The 8105-nt window shown below is 41.4% G+C and overlaps 1 protein-coding gene across 2 annotated transcripts in view; it reads left to right on the top strand.

Moving 5' to 3' along the window:
• The window catches only part of VPS26A (VPS26 retromer complex component A), a 153521-nt gene that overhangs the window by 101336 nt on the left and 44080 nt on the right, over positions 1-8105 (top strand). The gene's annotated exons all lie outside the window — the stretch shown is intronic.

The raw sequence follows: 8105 nt of genomic DNA, 5'->3' as shown, positions 1-8105 counted from the left end.
TATATATATGTGTGTGTATATATATATATATATATATGTGTGTGTGTGTATATATATATATATATATATATATATATATATATATATATATATATATATATATATATATATATGTGTGTGTGTATATATATATATATATATATATATATATATATATGTGTGTATGTGTGTAGGTAGGTATGTGTGTAGGTAGGTATGTGTGTAGGTAGGTATGTGTGTTATATATATATATATATATATATATATATATATATATATATATATATATATATATATGTGTATACAAGAATAGATACAGCGCCTATATATCCATTTAAAATATGGGTGGTGTATGGGAATATGAGTGAAAACTAGAGCTGATTATTAGAAAAATAATAGCAATTAAAAGAATATTTAAAAATATAAATTATTAGAATCAATTATGCTTGAAGAATGATGAATAGATTATGAAACAGTGTTCATATGAGTCTTTAGACAATATATAGTCCGTAGTAAATCTTCATAAGCAGTTGGTATCAGTAAATAGATGGTATGTAATACCCTTACCAGATAATACCTCAATCTGATGAGGTAAGTATGCCGCACTGGGGGTATATACAGATGGTAGAATCTTCTCCTTGTATTCAGATGTGGTGCCTCTTGGGTTTTCGTGAGCCTCCTGGAGTATGCAGGGATATGTTTCTTGTTGTAGATAAATCCCTTGTACTTCCTTTATGTTGGTAGTTAGCCTCTTGGAGTACCTTTTCTGTCTTGGTATACACCGTTACAAGACTAGCACGTCTGGGACGCCACACTATTTAGTGGCCTCGCTATCCCGGGGCTCACACTCTGTCCTGCGGACTCCGTACTCTAACTGCAGCAGAGCTGGGGCGCCGACACGTGTCTTGGGACAGCCAATCCTGAACGGCTAACCGGCCCGCTCCCTACGGTCTCAGAGCGGGCCGGTTAGCCGTTCAGGATTGGCTGTCCCAAGACACGTGTCGGCGCCCCAGCTCTGCTGCAGTTAGAGTACGGAGTCCGCAGGACAGAGTGTGAGCCCCGGGATAGCGAGGCCACTAAATAGTGTGGCGTCCCAGACGTGCTAGTCTTGTAACGGTGTATACCAAGACAGAAAAGGTACTCCAAGAGGCTAACTACCAACATAAAGGAAGTACAAGGGATTTATCTACAACAAGAAACATATCCCTGCATACTCCAGGAGGCTCACGAAAACCCAAGAGGCACCACATCTGAATACAAGGAGAAGATTCTACCATCTGTATATACCCCCAGTGCGGCATACTTACCTCATCAGATTGAGGTATTATCTGGTAAGGGTATTACATACCATCTATTTACTGATACCAACTGCTTATGAAGATTTACTACGGACTATATATTGTCTAAAGACTCATATGAACACTGTTTCATAATCTATTCATCATTCTTCAAGCATAATTGATTCTAATAATTTATATTTTTTAAATATTCTTTTAATTGCTATTATTTTTCTAATAATCAGCTCTAGTTTTCACTCATATTCCCATACACCACCCATATTTTAAATGGATATATAGGCGCTGTATCTATTCTTGTATACACATTTTTCACTTACTGACTGGGACCTCACATCTCAACCAGTACTTGTCTTATATAGCTGCCACTATACCATACACAATACTGACTAGCGCCAACTATAGAGTATCACTTGTGTCTACCCAGTATACTGAGTGAACACATTTTACTTTCTTCTCTATATATATATATATATATATATTTAATCCAGTATTATATAAAGAGAAATGGTAGAGCTATATGAGATACCATTAAATAAAGTAGGGGATTTCAGCACTCAAAATATAAAACCCACTTAATCCAATTCCTTAGAAATGTACGGCTGTAGGGTAGCACAGAATCCAAAAAATGAACTACACATGCACAGATTCAAACACATGCAACCAGTTTATTGCAAGAAGCTGCCAACACAGAAAATAAACAGCTTTAAATGCTTTTCATCTCTAAAATGCACCCCACTGCAGTGGATTTTTAATAAAACATACCAAGCAACATGATATATTATCACACATATTTTAAGAACTGAATGCTGCAAACAGACTGGTTTAGAACATGTGATCTGCAGATATTTAACTAATAAAATACAACAACAAATCTTGTATCAATTCCTCTATGATAGTAACAGAACAAAGTCCTTAATAAAGACCATATGAGTCCTTTGATGGAGGAAATCTGATGTTATACTTTAGTAGCAATTTGTATCACTTTGTAATCCAGCTGAGATAAACCTTTTGGCAAACAAATGTTCGTTAATTAGGGTTAACCGAGGTGAAAACGTCCTCTATTGTTAACTTGAACTTGGCAATATTATTACTTGATAGCAGATAGAACATCTTATATTGGCGAAAAGCAGAAACAATATAGCAGACCTGTGTTAACGTACTGCAGCAAACATCCGGGGCAGGCTTTGGCCCCGGGAATTTCAAAAAACCAAACTGAAGAAGCAAGCCTGGATCTTGCGGTAATTGAGTGGTTCAAATAAACCGCCTGGATACGGTTTACACACAGAAGCAAAACATACACCGGCTAATCTGTGTCCCCAGTGAGCAGGGAGACGCGGTTGTGAAAGGTGAGATAAGGATGTCAGAGGCTCATGTCCCGGTCCGTTCGTCAATGATACTGTGACTTTGTTTTCCCGGATGTTTGCTGCAGTACGTTAACACAGGTCTGCTATATTGTTTCTGCTTTTCACCAATGTAAGATGTTCTATCTGCTATCAAGTAATAATATTGCCAAGTTCAAGTTAACAATAGAGGACGTTTTCACCTCGGTTAACCCTAATTAACGAACATTTGTTTGCCAAAAGGTTTATCTCAGCTGGATTACAAAGTGATACAAATTGCTACTAAAGTATAACATCAGATTTCCTCCATCAAAGGACTCATATGGTCTTTATTAAGGACTTTGTTCTGTTACTATCATAGAGGAATTGATACAAGATTTGTTGTTGTATTCTATTAGTTAAATATCTGCAGATCACATGTTCTAAACCAGTCTGTTTGCAGCATTCAGTTCAAAAAATGTGTGATAATATATCATTTCTCCAACATAGGTGTGTCCGGTCCACGGCGTCATCCTTACTTGTGGGATATTCTCTTCCCCAACAGGAAATGGCAAAGAGCCCAGCAAAGCTGGTCACATGATCCCTCCTAGGCTCCGCCTTCCCCAGTCATTCTCTTTGCCGTTGTACAGGCAACATCTCCACGGAGATGGCTTAGAGTTTTTTAGTGTTATTTTAAAATAGTGCTGGTATGTACTATTTACTCTGAAACAGAAAAGAGATGAAGATTTCTGTTTGTAAGAGGAAAATGATTTTAGCAACCGTTACTAAAATCGATGGCTGTTTCCACACAGGACTGTTGAGAGGAATTAACTTCAGTTGGGGGAACAGTGAGCAGACTTTTGCTGCTTGAGGTATGACACATTCTAACAAGACGATATAATGCTGGAAGCTGTCATTTTCCCTATGGGATCCGGTAAGCCATTTTTATTACAGAAAGAAAAAAAGGGCTTCACAAGGGCTTTTTAAGACTGTAGACATTTTCTGGGCTAAATCGATTTATATATAAACATATTTTATACTCCATAGCCTTGAGGAATTATTTTAATCTTGGGAATTATGTAAAATAACCGGCAGGCACTGTATTGGACACCTTATTCTCTAGGGGCTTTCCCTAATCATAGGCAGAGTCTCATTTTCGCGCCTCTATTGCGCACTTGTTTTTGAGAAGCATGACATGCAGATGCATGTGTGAGGAGCTCTGATACATAGAAAAGACTTTCTGAAGGCGTCATTTGGTATCGTATTCCCCTTTGGGCTTGGTTGGGTCTCAGCAAAGCAGATACCAGGGACTGTAAAGGGGTTAAATATAAAAATGGCTCCGGTTCCGTTATTTTAAGGGTTAAAGCTTCCAAATTTGGTGTGCAATACTTTAAAGGCTTTAAGACACTGTGGTGAAATTTTGGTGAATTTTGAACAATTCCTTCATACTTTTTCGCAATTGCAGTAATAAAGTGTGTTCAGTTTAAAATTTAAAGTGACAGTAACGGTTTATTTTAAAACGTTTTTTGTACTTTGTTATCAAGTTTTTGCCTGTTTAACATGTCTGAACTACCAGATAGACTGTGTTCTGAATGTGGGGAAGCCAAGGTTCCTTCTCATTTAAATAGATGTTATTTATGTGACACAAAATTTAGAGAAAATGATGCCCAAGATGATTCCTCAAGTGAGGGGAGTAAGCATGGTACTGCATCATCCCCTCCTTCGTCTACACCAGTCTTGCCCACACAGGAGGCCCCTAGTACATCTAGCGCGCCAATACTCCTTACTATGCAACAATTAACGGCTGTAATGGATAATTCTATCAAAAACATTTTAGCCAAAATGCCCACTTATCAGCGAAAGCGCGACTGCTCTGTTTTAGAAAATACTGAAGAGCATGAGGACGCTGATGATATTGGTTCTGAAGGGCCCCTACACCAGTCTGAGGGGGCCAGGGAGGTTTTGTCTGAGGGAGAAATTTCAGATTCAGGGAAAATTTCTCAACAAGCTGAACCTGATGTGATTACATTAAAATTTAAATTGGAACATCTCCGCGCTCTGCTTAAGGAGGTGTTATCCACTCTGGATGATTGTGAGAATTTGGTCATTCCAGAGAAACTATGTAAAATGGACAAGTTCCTAGAGGTCCCGGGGCCCCCCGAAGCTTTTCCTATACCCAAGCGGGTGGCGGACATTGTAAATAAAGAATGGGAAAGGCCCGGTATACCTTTCGTCCCTCCCCCCATATTTAAAAAATTGTTTCCTATGGTCGACCCCAGAAAGGACTTATGGCAGACAGTCCCCAAGGTCGAGGGGGCGGTTTCTACTCTAAACAAACGCACCACTATACCCATAGAAGATAGTTGTGCTTTCAAAGATCCTATGGATAAAAAATTAGAAGGTTTGCTTAAAAAGATGTTTGTTCAGCAAGGTTACCTTCTACAACCAATTTCATGCATTGTTCCTGTCACTACAGCAGCGTGTTTCTGGTTCGATGAGCTAGAAAAGGCGCTCAATAATAATTCTTCTTCTTATGAGGAGATTATGGACAGAATTCATGCTCTCAAATTGGCTAATTCTTTCACCCTAGACGCCACTTTGCAATTGGCTAGGTTAGCGGCGAAAAATTCTGGTTTTGCTATTGTGGCGCAGAGCGCTTTGGTTAAAATCTTTGTCAGCGGATGCGTCTTCCAAGAACAAATTGCTTAACATTCCTTTCAAGGGGAAAACGCTGTTTGGCCCTGACTTGAAAGAGATTATCTCTGATATCACTGGGGGCAAGGGCCACGCCCTTCCTCAGGATAGGTCTTTCAAGGCCAAAAATAAACCTAATTTTCGTCCCTTTCGCAGAAACGGACCAGCCCCAAGTGCTACGTCCTCTAAGCAAGAGGGTAATTCTTCTCAAGCCAAGCCAGCCTGGAGACCAATGCAAGGCTGGAACAAAGGAAAGCAGGCCAAGAAACCTGCCACTGCTACCAAGACAGCATGAGATGTTGGCCCCCGATCCGGGACCGGATCTGGTGGGGGGCAGACTCTCTCTCTTCGCTCAGGCTTGGGCAAGAGATGTTCTGGATCCTTGGGCACTAGAAATAGTCTCCCAAGGTTATCTTCTGGAATTCAAGGGGCTTCCCCCAAGGGGGAGGTTCCACAGGTCTCAATTGTCTTCAGACCACATAAAAAGACAGGCATTCTTACATTGTGTAGAAGACCTGTTAAAAATGGGAGTGATTCATCCTGTTCCTTTAGGAGAACAAGGGATGGGGTTCTACTCCAATCTGTTCGTAGTTCCCAAAAAAGAGGGAACATTCAGACCAATCTTAGATCTCAAGATCCTAAACAAGTTTCTCAAGGTTCCATCGTTCAAAATGGAAACCATTCGAACAATTCTTCCTTCCATCCAGGAAGGTCAATTCATGACCACGGTGGATTTAAAGGATGCGTATCTACATATTCCTATCCACAAGGAACATCATCGGTTCCTAAGGTTCGCATTCCTGGACAAGCATTACCAGTTTGTGGCACTTCCGTTCGGATTAGCCACTGCTCCAAGGATTTTCACAAAGGTACTAGGGTCCCTTCTAGCGGTGCTAAGACCAAGGGGCATTGCAGTAGTACCTTACTTGGACGACATTCTGATTCAAGCGTCGTCCCTTCCTCAAGCAAAGGCTCACACGGACATTGTCCTGGCCTTTCTCAGATCTCACGGGTGGAAAGTGAACGTAGAAAAAAGTTCTCTATCTCCGTCAACAAGGGTTCCCTTCTTGACAACAATAATAGACTCCTTAGAAATGAGGATTTTTCTGACAGAGGCCAGAAAATCAAAACTTCTAAACTCTTGTCAAATACTTCATTCTGTTCCTCTTCCTTCCATAGGGCAGTGCATGGAAGTAATAGGTTTGATGGTAGCGGCAATGGACATAGTTCCTTTTGCGCGAATTCATCTAAGACCATTACAACTGTGCATGCTCAGTCAGTGGAATGGGGACTATACAGACTTGTCTCCGACGATACAAGTAGATCAGAGGACCAGAGATTCACTCCGTTGGTGGCTGTCCCTGGACAACCTGTCACAGGGGATGAGCTTCCGCAGACCAGAGTGGGTCATTGTCACGACCGACGCCAGTCTGGTGGGCTGGGGCGTGGTCTGGGGACCCCTGAAAGCTCAGGGTCTTTGGTCTCGGGAAGAATCTCTTCTCCCGATAAATATTCTGGAACTGAGAGCGATATTCAATGCTCTCAAGGCTTGGCCTCAGCTAGCAAAGGCCAAGTTCATACGGTTTCAATCAGACAACATGACGACTGTTGCGTACATCAACCATCAGGGGGGAACAAGGAGTTCCCTGGCGATGGAAGAAGTGACCAAAATCATTCAATGGGCGGAGACTCACTCCTGCCACTTGTCTGCAATCCACATCCCAGGAGTGGAAAATTGGGAAGCGGATTTTCTGAGTCGTCAGACATTTCATCCGGGGGAGTGGGAACTCCATCCGGAAATCTTTGCCCAAATTACTCAATTGTGGGGCATTCCAGACATGGATCTGATGGCCTCTCGTCAGAACTTCAAGGTTCCTTGCTACGGGTCCAGATCCAGGGATCCCAAGGCGACTCTAGTAGATGCACTAGTAGCACCTTGGACCTTCAAACTAGCTTATGTATTCCCGCCGTTTCCTCTCATCCCCAGGCTGGTAGCCAGGATCAATCAGGAGAGGGCATCGGTGATCTTGATAGCTCCTGCGTGGCCACGCAGGACTTGGTATGCAGACCTGGTGAATATGTCATCGGCTCCACCATGGAAGCTACCTTTGAGACGAGACCTTCTTGTTCAAGGTCCGTTCGAACATCCGAATCTGGTCTCACTCCAACTGACTGCTTGGAGATTGAACGCTTGATCTTATCAAAGCGAGGGTTCTCAGATTCTGTCATTGATACTCTTGTTCAGGCCAGAAAGCCTGTAACTAGAAAAATTTACCACAAAATATGGAAAAAATATATCTGTTGGTGTGAATCTAAAGGATTCCCTTGGGACAAGGTAAAAATTCCTAAGATTCTATCCTTTCTTCAAGAAGGTTTGGAGAAAGGATTATCTGCAAGTTCCTTGAAGGGACAGATTTCTGCCTTGTCTGTGTTACTTCACAAAAAGCTGGCAGCTGTGCCAGATGTTCAAGCCTTTGTTCAGGCTCTGGTTAGAATCAAGCCTGTTTACAAACCTTTGACTCCTCCTTGGAGTCTCAATTTAGTTCTTTCAGTTCTTCAGGGGGTTCCGTTTGAACCCTTACATTCCGTTGATATTAAGTTATTATCTTGGAAAGTTTTGTTTTTGGTTGCAATTTCTTCTGCTAGAAGAGTTTCAGAATTATCTGCTCTGCAGTGTTCTCCTCCTTATCTGGTGTTCCATGCAGATAAGGTGGTTTTACGTACTAAACCTGGTTTTCTTCCGAAAGTTGTTTCTAACAAAAACATTAACCAGGAGATAGTCGTGCCTTCTTTGTGTCCGAATCCAGTTTCAAAG

This window comes from Bombina bombina, chromosome 9, assembly GCF_027579735.1.
Source record: "Bombina bombina isolate aBomBom1 chromosome 9, aBomBom1.pri, whole genome shotgun sequence".
Classification (NCBI taxonomy): domain Eukaryota; kingdom Metazoa; phylum Chordata; class Amphibia; order Anura; family Bombinatoridae; genus Bombina; species Bombina bombina.
This window is presented reverse-complemented; position numbering and strand designations above follow the sequence as displayed.